We start from the raw sequence: 14661 nt of genomic DNA, 5'->3' as shown, positions 1-14661 counted from the left end.
AATCTCAGCTCCTGGTACACCTCAGAAAAATGGTATTGTTGAGAGGAAGAACAGAACCTTGATTGAAGCTGGCAGAACTCTGCTAGAAGAAGAAAAACTACGCACTTATTTTTGGGCTGAAGCAGTAAACACAACATATTATACTCAGAATATCACTCTGATAAACTGACATGGTGTTACTCCTTATCAAATGCTAAAAGAAAAGAAGCCCAGACTCAAATATCTTCATGTATTTGGATGTAAGTGCTTTATTTTGAGAACTCATGCTGATCAGCTTGGAAAGTTTGAATCAAAGGCTGATGAAGGAATCTTTGTTGGATACTCACCATCAAAAGCATACAGAGTGTTCAATTTGAGAATATACACTGTAGTAGTCTCCATAAATGTATCTTTTGATGATAAGAAGACTCCTGGTTTTGAAGAAGACACTCATGAAAGCTTAATTTTTGCAAATGAAAATGCAGTTGGAATCTGGATCAAACACTAATGAACTGTTAAATCCTGATGATCCAAATCCTGACACTCCTTCAGATTCTAAAAATATTCATTGTACTAACGAACCTGCAAATATTGAGGGGGAGCAACAACAAGGGTCAACTGATGGTACTAACACTGAAGGATTATCTCAATATTCTTCTCAATCTAATTTCTCAGAATCTAATGCTGATTCAACATCAGATGAACATGAGTCAAGTCCCAATATTTCATCAGGTGATAACACAACAGATTCAGGGGGAGCCTCAAATGCATTTGATGAGGCATACAATTCAGGGGGAGCATCTAGCTCTAGAAGGACACTTCCCAGTGCCAGAAAATGGACTAAAGATCATACTCCTGATCTGATTATTGGAAATCCTAATGATGGTGTAAAGAAAAGAAGTGCAACTCAGAATGAATGTTTATATCATAATCTACTTTCAAAAGAAGAACCAAAGAAAGTAGAAGATGCACTTAAGGATGCAGATTGGGTCATAGCTATGCAAGGAGAAATCACAAACATTGGAAAACTGGTCAGGACTAAACAGAAAAGAGAGTGGAACTTTTTCTTTGACTGCATCAGTAGGTATTTCTTGAATAAGATAAAAAACTTTGATGTTCTTCCATCCACTTCTCTGAGAATTGGGTACTCTCTTCTTAACTCTGGTAATTTTAATTATGGTAATACTATACTATAGTTCATATTTGCTAGGAGAGCAGATGTATCAGGAGTAATAGGGTATACTAGATTTCTACAACTGCTTTTCAATTTTCTATGCCCTAATGCTATTTTTGATGATGATGAATTACTCCCTATTTTTCAAATTTCTGAAAAAGCAATCACTGATCATATTAAAAGGGATGAAAAGAATAAATTTTGAGGACCACCCTTTCTTCCTAGAGAGGTCAGGAGAATTCTGTTAAGAAATAGACCTACTCCTATACAAGTGCCTGCAAATCCTGATGCTGGCACCTCTGTCACAATTCCTGATGCTGAGAATCAAGAAACCACCCATCTTGTTTCTAACCCAAGCATTTCTTCTTCCAAACAGTAAACACACCAAGCCTCTAAATTAGCCTCCTCTGCTGTCTCTCAAAAGACATCAGTTGTAACAAAGAAAAGGCTGTTTAAGAAATCTGTCACATCTGGACAGAAAGCTAAACAAGCCTCACTGAGTGAGAGTGAGAAGAAAGAAGACTGCTTTCCAATCAGGAAACGAAGACTGATCATACAAGGAGATTCTGAATTAGATGATTAGATGCCAATATGGTCCTTATCAAAAATCAGGAAGTCCATTCCTCAACATCCTGATGAGTCTATTAACAGTACTGGAACCAAGGAGCCAACTACTGATGCTAGTGCTCTGCTTGACAAGCTTCCAGTACATGAAGCAACTGCTGAACACAAGAAAACTTCAAAGAGACAGTTGAAAAGAAAAAGTGAAGAAGTAGTTGGATACATCAGAAAGAAGAAGAAGACTCAGCCTCTTGCCAAGGATGTCAGTACACAAGAACCTAAGTCTCAAAGTGATTTAGAAACTGCAACACATCCAGTCACACAAGAACCATCTTCTCAAAGGGAAGATGCAGACAATGAGGCCGCACATATTATTGTTAATGTTGCTCAGAGTAATCTTCTTGCTGACTCTGTTCAACTACTACAGGAAAAGCAAACTCATCAGGAAATACTGTCAAAGGTGGATGCAATCATAAACGATCCTATTTTTGAGAAGAGCTGTTAGTCCCTTAACAATGTAGCAAGAATTACAGAAGGTGGGTTGAATGGAATTCTTGAACCTTTTTCTTGAAATAAAAATGTTCAACTCGATTATTGATATATTTGTTTTGATTAGCACAATGCGGAATATAAACTCAAATGAATCAAAACACAAGTAATTAAAAACAAGAGTCTTTAAAAACTTTCTGGTGGATTTAAACAATTCCACCAGAGATATATATAATATATCGAGAGGACTCTGTGTGCAGAAATGCCCACAGCTGCTTATAAATTGAACTGCTGAGAATACAGGAAATGTTAAAGATTAAGCTTACAAAGATTTCTCTGTTTTTGTGTTTCTCAACTATCTCAGTTATTTTTCTATTTGCTACTCTCTTGGTTTATATAATACCAAGATTACAAAGTCAAAAAGACTGAACAAATATAAAATCTAACAGTCTTAATCTTTGCTGCTTTTCATCCTCTATTACCCAGTTAATGGGCTTCCACAGTGTGTTTGTATCCAACTCGACGGCTGTGTGTCAGCTTTCACTGTTCAACTGATGTTTGAATTATTGATATGATCATCCGTCGACTTTCAGATCATCCGTCGATGACTTGATTGATCATCCGTCGACTGCTATGTTAAACATCTGTTGATAGTCATTTGATCATCCGTCGAAGGCTTTGTTAATCATCCGTCGGTAGCTATTTTGGCACTTGACTTCATTTCACTTATACAGAATTACAAGATATTACTTATGTACAATTAATCAACCTATTCTGCATATCTAGTTGAAGTCAACATGACTTATATGCTACTACAGATTCTATACAAAGGTGCATACATCACTGTGCTACAAACTTATTATTACATAAGCTACTCACTCGATGAATAATAAGTTAATCATCCATCGGGACTATAATGAGTTATCCGTCGGGACTATAATTCTTATCCGTCGAGTGCTACATTATTTCACTAAGTAAAATCTACTTAGATGTTTTGTTTAAGTGATCATCAAGTACACAACATATTCACAACAATCTCCCCCAATTTATGTCTACTGGAATTGTAGCCATAAATTAAGAGATACTTGATGATAACAAAACATCCTAAACATATATCTTTAAAGATAAGTAGATAAAACTGAAAGTGCTTCAATTAAACAAAGTGCACAAGGTTTGGCTCACAGTCAGTTCAAGATGCTCCTCTAGCCTGAGCAGACTTTTCTAGTTTCTTGAAGGTCTGGATCTTCTTCCAAGCTTTCTGTTGTTTTCTTCAATTTGATTCTGGAGCTGCCTGTGGAATTCTAGTTCATCAGATTCTGAGAGATCTAGCATTTCTTCTCCAAGAGAGTCTAATTGCTAGAGATACTCAATTGGTCTTCTGGTCTGAAGAATCTTCTCACACCCTTGTCACCCATGAATTCCATCAGTCAGTAGGGCCTTAGATACACTCTTCTCCCTGTGTATGGGATGATTAGAGTCTTTGGGAGTGCATCTTTAGCTCTAACACTCCTCAGCTCTTCAATCTTCTTCAATACTAGTCTTCTTGCAATTACATTGAACCCAAAGTTTTTCTTGAAGGATGAATAGACTTTGATCAACACAGCTTGGCTTTCTTGAAGTATCCTGTGAAGAGGCCACTGAATCTCCCTTCCTCCTTTGTACTTGAACACCAACCTTTCAGGTAGGTTTCTGTATGCATCAATTGCCTTTACTTCATCCAGTTCGTCCAGATAAATGTTTAGATCTGAGAATTCTTTGATGTCACACAAGTACAAGTAGTCTCCCCTGTTGACCTTGGGTTGAGCTTTAACTACTAACTTGGATTTGAGAGGTGACAGCTTCACTTTCTTGACTGCCCTTGATTTTATCCTTTTTAGCTTGGTAAGGATTGGCAAGTTGAAGTCAGGAATTGGTAATTTATCTCACTCTATTGGCTCATCCTTTGGCACAATAGGCTCTCCATGTATGTTCCTGTAGGGGTCCACCACCCTTATGTCTTCAAATACCACAGAGGGCTTTGATGCTTGAGTTTTAGCTGGTGTGGATTCCTTAGGAAATTGATCTTCCAATTCCTTGTCAACAACATCCAGTTTCCTTTTTATTCTTCTAGCCAATTCCTTCTTTCTTGGGGATTTCTTCTGTTCTTCAATCTTCTTCTTTGATTCAGCAGCTTCAGATGGTTGAGAGGGAATTTGTTGAGAAGATTTTACAGCCTGTAGCTTGGCCAAGATGACAATCTGCTCTTTCTTTTGTTTAGATTTCTTAGCAACTAGAGCAGCTTGCCTCTTTTCCTTCTTTAATCTTGCTTTCTCTTCTTTCTTTGCTTGAGCAAATTATGGATGTCCAGCTAACACACAAATTTCCTTTCCATTTCTGAATATCTTAGCAATTCTCCTTTTTGAGGCTGAATCAGCTGGATCTTTATAGAAGACAATGGATCTTGACAGAAGTTCCTTTTCATCAGGCTTGGGCGTCTCATATACAGTGTCCAAGGGATTCTTTAAAGATGACTTTGGATAATTTGCCCTTGGTTTGAGAATTATTTCAGCCTTTTGTGATTTGATGCAGGAAGATTGTCCTTTCTCCAAATAGTTCATGCTCATCTCATTCACACTGATTGGCTTGACATGAGAGTGATGGATGGCTGACTTAACTGGCTCCTTGACTAGTTCAAACTTTTTCTGTATCTCCTCATCAATCTTATCCCAGTTGATCAAACTCAACTTTCCTTTTTCAGCAACTTTCAAATTTGTTGCTGCTGCTTTAATTAGATCTATACCATCTGTAACTGGTGGCTTGGAGATAGTAATTGAAGGTACAATTACTTTGCTGATTTGTACTTGAAGTTTCTCCCCCTCTGTTGGTCCTTTCTCCCCCTTACTTGATTCTCTCTCTCCCTTTTTGTTATCATCAAGTTGAGGAGTTAGGCCTTGTGCTTTAGCCAGTTGCATGAGAAGATTTGTCCGAGTCTGTTGATTTTGAAGAAGAATAGCCACTGAATCTTCAATAACTTGAACTCTGTTTTCCAGCTTGGCTAGCGTCTTTTCAGAGTCTGATTCTCTCCTCAATCTTAGTAGTAGATCTTGCATGGTACCATATGGCATTACTGAATCCAGCTTCTCAGAGTTATAGGTCTTCAAGTCAGCTATATCTCTTTTCAATTCATCCACACTGAGATTTTGTCTTAAGTTCTGGATCTTCATTAGATGTAGAGAGTCTAGGTGAGCTTGAAGAACAGCCTTGGTACCAGCATCTGAAGTTTCCTGAAGGGCCTGTTGAATAGCTATTACTTGTTTGACCAAAGACACCTCAAATTTCTTGGTGTAGATTCCTTTGCCCAAGCCCATGCAGGTAAACTTAAAGCAGAACTTGGGCTTTCAGCTCCCCCTAAGTTCATGATTCCATCCAAAGAACCAGAGTCATCATCATTAGAATTTACTCCAAATTCTTCAGATGGCTCTCCAGCTTGAAAAGGCATCCTGTTCACAACAGCTTTATCTCTTTGAAGAGATTATGTGGTGTGCACCAAATTCAAAGTCTGCTCTGCCTCCACATTGCCCTGAGCAGCCAACAATTGATAGGCTGACACAGGATGAGTAAAAGTGTCAGCATCCAAGGAAATATTATCAATTACAACTTTGTAATGTTGCTGAAATTGTCTTTCCTTTTCAGCATCATCCACAATCATTCACTCACTAGCAATGGATGGATCCACCCTTATTTCTCATGTACCTGCCTTTCTCTCATATTCTCTCTTTTGTTGCATCAGGGTCTCACCTTGGCTCTCCACCCTCACACCCTCACCTTCACCTACTAAGGTGGGACTCCTCTCACTCAATTTTGCCAATCCTGAATAAATGGATTGCTGAGATTCACTATTTTCCTCTCCTTTTGACTGGGAGCAACCCAGCCTCTCACTCAAAGCACTCTCCTCTCTCATTCCTAAGAGTGATTGTATTATCACTAAATCTTCTGCACTAGAAATAATTGAAGTTTGAAGTTGTGCAGAGACACTCGACGGATAAGTGATATCCATCGGGTGAGTGGTAAAGCTATCCGACGGATAACTGCTGTTAAGCTTATCCGTCGGGATACAATCACTACTCGACGGATGAGCAATATTTATCGAGAGAGTAGAAATGAATGAGGTGGGAAAAGAAACTGTTGTTGACTCTATATTGATTGAAGTTATTTGAGGTACAGATGTCACAATAGTCTCTGAAAGAATTGGCAAGTGAGCCAACAAATCATCTAAAAGATGATGCTCACTTGCACTAGATTTTGGCTTCCCCAACAGAGTTAAAGAAGGGGAATCGGGAATTGAAGTGTTTATCATATCCACTTCCAGTGAGTTGGTGAGTATGGTGTTTCAGTGGCTTCTATTATAAGAGATTTTGGCTGTGACTCCACATTTATTGGAGCCACATCAATCTGAATTTGAGAAGGTGCAGGGACTGTGTCTTTAGCACCAGTTTGCACTGTGTGTGTGCCCTATGCATCCCCTGTTGTTTTGGATTTCTTCTTTCTAGTATAAGTTTGGGGTGAGCTTGTGTCCCTAACCCTTTTGGCCTGTGCTCTTGGATGAGAGCTTTGTTCAATAGCCACATCCTTTTGGGAGGATGCAGCTAGAAGTGAGCTTTTGTCCTTTTTAAGCACTGCAGTTTATTGGGAAACTGCAGTGTGGCTAGGCTGGGATTCACTCAACTCTCCAACCTTATCCTTGGGGTTTCTTTGATGTTCACCCCTTCCCTCACCTATCTGACCCTCCTTCACACTCCCCTCTTTGGCTTTGGTAGATTTTTCAACTGGTACCTTTTGAGAGATACCAGAGGGGGTTTTCTTTGATTTGGATTTGGAAATTACAGTTGATCTGGCAGCTTTGGTAGGCAACTGTTTGGTCATTGTTACAGTTGCCATAGCTATGCCTGAAGTCAAAGAAATAGAGGAGATTGGAATAGTTGAGGGTATGGATGAATTTACCTCACTTACCTGAGGTGTCAGCATTACAGGGAAATAGAACATTGGCACATCCCTATGGTGGTTGGCTCTGTTCAAATCTGCAATGATTCTTCTCTCTTGAACCCAACAAGCTAATTTGTTGTTTGAGTTCTCAAGTGCAATTTCTTGACAGAGATGGTTAGCCAATAGCATAAAAAATCTAGCATAATATATGTTCTTTCCCCTTTTGGCTAACTCACCTAGTTTAAAACCTAACTCATATATGACAAGGTCACTGAAATTGTAAAATTTGTCTGTAACTAGCATGTATAGCATGTTAAGCATGGAAATGTTCACAGAATCAAAATTACTGATTTTTCCAGAGAAAACTTTAGTTACAACATCACACATAAAACTCCATTCCTTCTTAAGACCTAATCACCTAATATCACTTAGCTTATTAGTAGGAAGTGCATAATGCATGGAGTTAAGCATATTGATCAAATCAGTGTCAGTGTATGGTGAAGTTACATTATCATCAGGAATCTTGAAACATGCTTTTATCACATCACTATTGATACAGAATTCATTACCTTTGATGGTCAGAGTGATGGTTTTGTCAGTAGAGTTGTAAATTGCAGAGGTCCACATCTCTTCTACAACTTCACAAAAGATTGTGGGTGATTCAAGCATGGCAAAACTTAACTTGCAGTTCTTCACGAAGTCCATCATCTTGTGATAGTCTTCTGATTGCTGAATGCCCTTGTTGATCAAAGCAGTGAAGTTGTTCTTCTCATAAATGAACGCAATGTGAGATATAATCTTTACTACAGGTGCCATTGTTAGAGAAGGAAAGCTTGAAGAGAAAGAGGATTTTTGCTTGAGAGAGAATGAAATAAACACAGTTGAATTTGAGAATGATAAAAGAAAATGATTAGAATGAAATAAGCTTTTATACTTTGCTCAAAAACAACGGATAAAAATAATAAAGAGAAGTAAATTACCCAATAGAAATTGCCTAAATTAGTCGTTTTAAAAATAAACTGTAAAAATTCCACTCATTATCCGCCATGTAATGCTTACAAACTATAAGTATACTCGATGGATAATGTTCAGGGAATTAACGGTTAAGATTTAGACACTTCGACGGATGAGGATAAACTGTTATCCGTCGAGTTTTAAAAGATTCCAGAAAAATAATTGATTTTTATTTGCACATTGTATATCGACGGATGACTTAACTCGATGGATAATGGTCATCCGTCGAGATGTAAATTTTGACTTAGTCAAAATTTCATTCATGACTAAAAATCAGTTAAATTTCTGGCTACTTTTTAACTTGCAAAATAACTCAGATAGATTCAAGAGTAATTAAGCATACCTAACTCACTTACCAACCTAGAAAAGGTGGATTCATCCAGTGGCTTGGTAAATATGTCTGCAAGTTGCTTCTTACTTGGAACAAAATGTAATTCTATAGTACCATTCATTACATGTTCCCTTATGAAATGGTACTTGATGTCTATGTGCTTTGTCCTTGAATGTTGCACTGGATTTTCAGTGATGGCAATTGCACTCGTGTTATCACAGAAAATAGGAATCCTCTCAACTTGCAGACCATAGTCTAGCAATTGATTTTTCATCCATAAGATCTGTGCACAGCAACTACCAGCAGCAATATATTCAGCTTCAGCTGTAGAAGTAGAAACTGAATTTTGCTTTTTACTGAACCAGGACACAAGCTTGTTTCCTAGAAATTGACAAGTTCCTGTTGTGCTTTTTCTGTCAATTCTGCAACCTGCATAGTTTGCATCTGAATAACCAGTTAGATCAAAACCAGAATCTCTAGGATACCAAATGCCAAGTTTTGGTGTTCCCTTGAGATATCTGAAAATTCTTTTAATAGCTATTAAGTGTGACTCTCTAGGATCAGCCTGAAATCTAGCATATAAACATGTAGCAAACATTATATCTGGCCTACTAGCTGTTAAGTACAGAAGTGAGCCAACCATACCTCTATAGCTTGAAATATCCACAGACCTTTCAGTAGTGTTTAGTTCAAGCTTAGTTGCAGTGGCCATGAGAGTTTTTGCAGATGTGCAATCCATTAGATCAAACTTCTTTAAAAGATCAAAAATATATTTAGTTTGACTAATGAATATTCCATCACTAACTTGCTTAACTTGTAAACCAAGAAAGTAAGTTAGTTCTCCCATCATACTCATTTTATACTTACTTTGCATCAGTTTGGCAAACTTTTTACAAAGTTTCTCATCTGTAGAGCCAAAGATAATATCATCTACATAAATTTGAACAAGTATGCTAGAGCCATTAACGTTTCTGAAAAATAAAGTTTTATCTACAGTACCTCTTGTGAAGTAATTTTCCAAAAGGAACTTTGATAAAGTGTCATACCAGGCTCTAGGTGCTTGCTTCAGTCCATAAAGTGCTTTCAGTAGATAATAGACATACTCTGGAAAATTTGGATCTTCAAAGCCAGGAGGTTGACTAACATACACTTCTTCCTCCAAATCTCCATTCAGAAAGGCACTTTTGACATCCATTTGATAGACCTTGAAATTGGCATGGGCTGCATAGGCTAAAAAGATTCTGATGGCTTCAAGTCTTGCAACAGGAGCAAATGTTTCATCAAAATCTATTCCTTCTTGCTGGCAATAACCTTTAGCAACCAATCTGGCTTTGTTCCTTACTACTATGCCATTTTCATCCATCTTGTTTCTGAATACCCATTTGGTGTCTATTGGATTCTTTCCTTTAGGCTTGGGTACCAGCTTCCAAACTTTATTCCTTTTAAATTGGTTTAGCTCCTTCTGCATATCTAAAATTCAATCAGGATCTAACAAGGCTTCTTCTACCTTCTTTGGTTCTTCCTTTGACAGAAAGCTGCTGTATAGACATTCTTCTTGAGTTGCTCTCCTGGTTTGAACTCTAGAAGAAACATCACCAATAATCAGTTCAAAGGGGTGATCCTTTGTCCATTTCCTTGGTTGAGGTAGATTAGCTCTAGATGAAGAGACCTCAATGTTGTCTTGATGTGTGATTGAGTTTTGATTGCTAGAAACTCCCCCCTGAGTTTGTGGATCTTTGATTTGTGAAAGGGGTACTTTCTATAGGTGACCTTCCTTGATTTCCTGCTCCTTTAGTTAACCCGACGGATGGTGAATTTTGAGTATCGACGGATGAGGCAGGTTATCTTCCGACGGATAACACAGATTGCCTTCCGATGGATGAAGCATTATGTAACTCGACGGATGTTGAGTTATGTGCTTCATTGGTGGTAGATTTGTCTGCATTATCCTTAGACACTGTTTCTTGATCACTCTCATCATCACTTTCATCACTGACCATCTCAACATTGTCGAATTTGAGGCTCTCATGGTAATCTCCATCTTTTAGTCCTTCAATCTTTTTATCATCAAACACAACATGTATAGATTCAACAACAATGTTGGTTCTTAGATTGTAGACTCTATATGCTTTACCAACAGCATATCCAACAAAAATTCCTTCATCTGCTTTAGCATCAAACTTCCCATTTTGATCAGTTTGATTTCTCAGAATATAGCATTTACAGCCAAAAACATGAAGAAAGTTTAGAGTTGGCTTCTTGTTCTTGAACAATTGATAAGGTGTCATGCATCTTGCTTGATTAATCAGAGAGATGTTCTGAGTGTAGCATGCAGTGTTTACAGCTTCGGCCCAGAAATATGTTGGTAATTTTGATTCTTCAAGCATTGTCCTTGCAGCTTCAATAAGAGATTTATTCTTTCTTTCCACTACTCCATTCTGTTGTGGAGTCCTTGCTGCTGAAAACTCATGCAAGATCCCATTTTCCTCACAAAATGCTCTCATGACATAGTTCTTGAACTCAGTTCCATTGTCACTCCTGATTCTTCTAACTTTGAAATCAGGATGATTGTTAACTTGCCTTATGTGATTGATGATGATTTCACTAGCCTCATCTTTAGACTTTAGGAAATATGTCCAAGAGAATTTTGAGAAATCATCTACAATTACTAGGAATTTTAAGATCTGATCTGCTGGATACAAATACTCTGACAGAGAATCTTGGTGAAAGAATTTCTCCTTCAAATATTGAGAAAGTTGAAGCTGTGAAGATTGTTCATAGAAAGATAAATGATAATGATGTCAGAGAAGAGATTCTGTACTTTTTCAGGGATGGTAAAGTAAAGAGTTTTACATTGCAGCAACTCTTAATGAAGACTGTGACAAAATTGAAATACATTCACTATCTTCTTAGAGTTAAGAACAGTGTCACCAGAAACTGGTCTTCTATGATACTTGAAGTCATCAGAAGAAGAGTCATGACAAAAGATGATAAATACAATGGTGATTATGTTCCTGAGTACAGAACTTATACTGGTCAATAAATGAAGATGAAAAAGGGAGCTGCAGTGCTACAAGTTTTTCTCAACAGTCCCCAGTTATCCTTCAGTCCTAATCATGAAGATGTTGGTTTGAGCTTCATGTTGATTGGTGATCTTGAGATAAGCAAAAGCTCAATTTCTAAGTTGAGATCAACCATCTATCAGCTTGGAGAAGACACTGAAGAAAAGAAAGAGTTGAAGAAAAAACTTGTTAAAGTCCTACGAGACAAGGAGGAAGAAAGATTGGAAAACTTTCTGGAAACAACTGTCAGCTATCTGAAGATACTGAAGTAAGATTTACTCCTTGTACATTTTGTAGATTGGTTTTGGCATCATTGAGAATGGAATTTGTGCTTCATTACATTAAGCATAAATTGGGGGAGATTGTTACATATTGAATTTTCAATGATCAGAAGAAGCTCAGGATCTGGCCGTTCGGATGTCATCAGTATCTGATGTATCGTCAGGATTTAATACATCATCAGCATCTGGATGTCATCAGTATTTGAAGGCAGTCTGCTTAAAGGATTTGTTTTGTTCCTTGTAATGCGGAGCAGATATCTTTTACGTTTGAGTTATAGGACTTTATCAATTCAGTTGAAGATATGTATCAGTTTCAGTTAACTTTTGAGAATGCATATCTTAGATTGATTTGTTGTAGCTGTGTAGTATATCAACACAGTTTAGGTCATCACTTAGTGTATCGATCTCGAGTATCATTCGACCTAACAGCTCTTAAGAACATCAGTATTTCTTGAGAGGATTTTGCAACAGTTTTTATCAAAAATATAAAAAGCTGTTATATTTTATTACTTGTTTGAAACATTTATACAATTGTATCCAACCCTCCTGAAACAACTGTATCTTTACTGGGCAACAGTTTACCGACGTATTCCTGTTTTAGAGAATCAAACCATCATAAATTTTGGGGAACAAGAAACCTAAGGGGTTTAGATTTCTCATCCTGAGACCCATTAATATACCTACTGGAAACCGTATCCTACTAGATTTAGAAATGTCCGCCGATGAGGCCTAAAAATGAAGCCCCAAGGCTTGTCCACGGTTTCAAGACTTCGCATATAACACATCTATTTTGTCGAGAATAAACCTCCGTACCAACTATTTATCTATTCCATGAATGCAGGTATAATCATGGTTTACCCCAAATGTTGGACGCAACCCTGTCTCCCAAATGAGAAGCACCCACCAGATTGCAGGACATGTGGTCCCAAATTTTTAGGTTCAAAGTGCGAGATACTCTAAAGTCTTTCAACGAGGACACCCGTTACAGAGATAAAGCTCTCAAAGTACACATTAAAGTTCAACGCACATCTTTAATATGAACACCCATTGAGTGAAGGATAAGCCTTCCATCCAGACATGTTCATGGAGGTTTCTGAACATGAACACCGTCATCTTAAAGTTGCATCTTAGAAATGAGTAATTCAGTAAATACCTGCCAAGAATACATTAGTAATAATCATTCATCATGTTCATGAAATCACGGAACATCCAAGAAAATTGCTAATCAAAAGAATATTCTTGTCCATCAAATGTTTAAGGCACGCCTTAACCTTTTCAGGAAAGAGAGCTCATCCTAACTCGATTCATAAAAACCTAATTCCTTGATCATTAACCCAACTAAATTTCCGACTTTGATTCAGATATCTCTTATACCAATTTTTGGCTATAACGATTAAGACTGAGTAAAAAATCCAATAAATTCGAATCTGAAACCGCTAAAAACCGATAAAAATCGAATCGCTTAAATCCGAACCGAAACCCAAACCGAGAAACTAAAAGCCGAAATCGAAACCGATTGTGTAATTTTGGTTGTGTATTAAAACCGAATTGTAAAAACCAAAACCGATCCGATTATTAAAATAATTATATATATATACACATATATATTATATATTATATAATTTTTTGAAATTAATATATATATTAATCTATACTATACTATAATAGACGGAATAGAGATAATTTGGTTCAACGATAATTTCCTAATTTTGATTATTATAAAAATAGATAAATAATGTTATATATCTAATAAACTACTAAATTATTAAATTACTACTAAATATAGTATACTTATCCTACTAAACTACGAATACAACTTATCCTATTATTAAAAGATATAAATAATAGTGTTATATATCTGCTAAACTACTAAATTGTTAAACTACTAGAAATAGTCTATTTATTCTACTAAATTACGATCACATGTTATTCTATTATTTTTATTATAAATTTATAATCATTATATATTTATATAAATATTTTAAAAATATAATATAACTAGATAAATATAAATTTAAAATATTAATGAGAACCCGTGCATCGCACGGGATTTATGCTAATATATTTAAAACAGAAGCAATTAAGAAAGTTGCAGCGGGCTATTAGCAATTGGATATAAACAATTCACAACTAGGTTCTTTCACATTCAACCCCTTTTCACCGGGCACTTTCCAGACCCAATCTAATAGTTTTTCTTACTGCACCAATCTCATACTCTCGCGTCTTGCTGGAAGTTTACGTACACTATTTGCATGCATTTCGAGATTTTTATAAAATATAATTTTATAATATTTTTATAATATTTTTTTGGAATAAAAGTTTTAACATGTTTGGTAATGATAAAAAGTACTATTTCACAGATGCATGTTTCTAACTTCAGTATAATATTTACGTACACTATTTGCATGCTTTCATGTTTGGTAATGATATATGCGCAGATGACTGGTACTTTTTTTTTCAAAAAACTAATCACATGCATCTGTGAAATATTTTGCCGCCTCCTGTCAAAAGCAAATTTACAATTTTATGTTTAATATTTATTATTCACGTATTTTTTTTGCCAAATTTAAAACAGATTTCATTAATGACTTAAAAAAGATTCAATCGGGACAAATCCCCAACTGATCATGCAACCAGGTTGAAAAACAAATAGAGCTAAATAATTAGTCATTTTGTTTCCGGATTGCTTAACAAACTGAATACAAATATTCTGAAAATTAAAAATGAAAGTAATGGTTTCCCGGACAATCCAGCACGCATCTCCCCCGAAAACAGTAGCTTCACAATTGACCCTCACATTAATTCGAT

This window comes from Apium graveolens, chromosome 2 (assembly GCF_009905375.1).
Source record: "Apium graveolens cultivar Ventura chromosome 2, ASM990537v1, whole genome shotgun sequence".
Lineage (NCBI taxonomy): Eukaryota > Viridiplantae > Streptophyta > Magnoliopsida > Apiales > Apiaceae > Apium > Apium graveolens.
The sequence above is the reverse complement of the archived record's forward strand: the minus strand, read 5'-3'. Positions refer to the sequence as shown.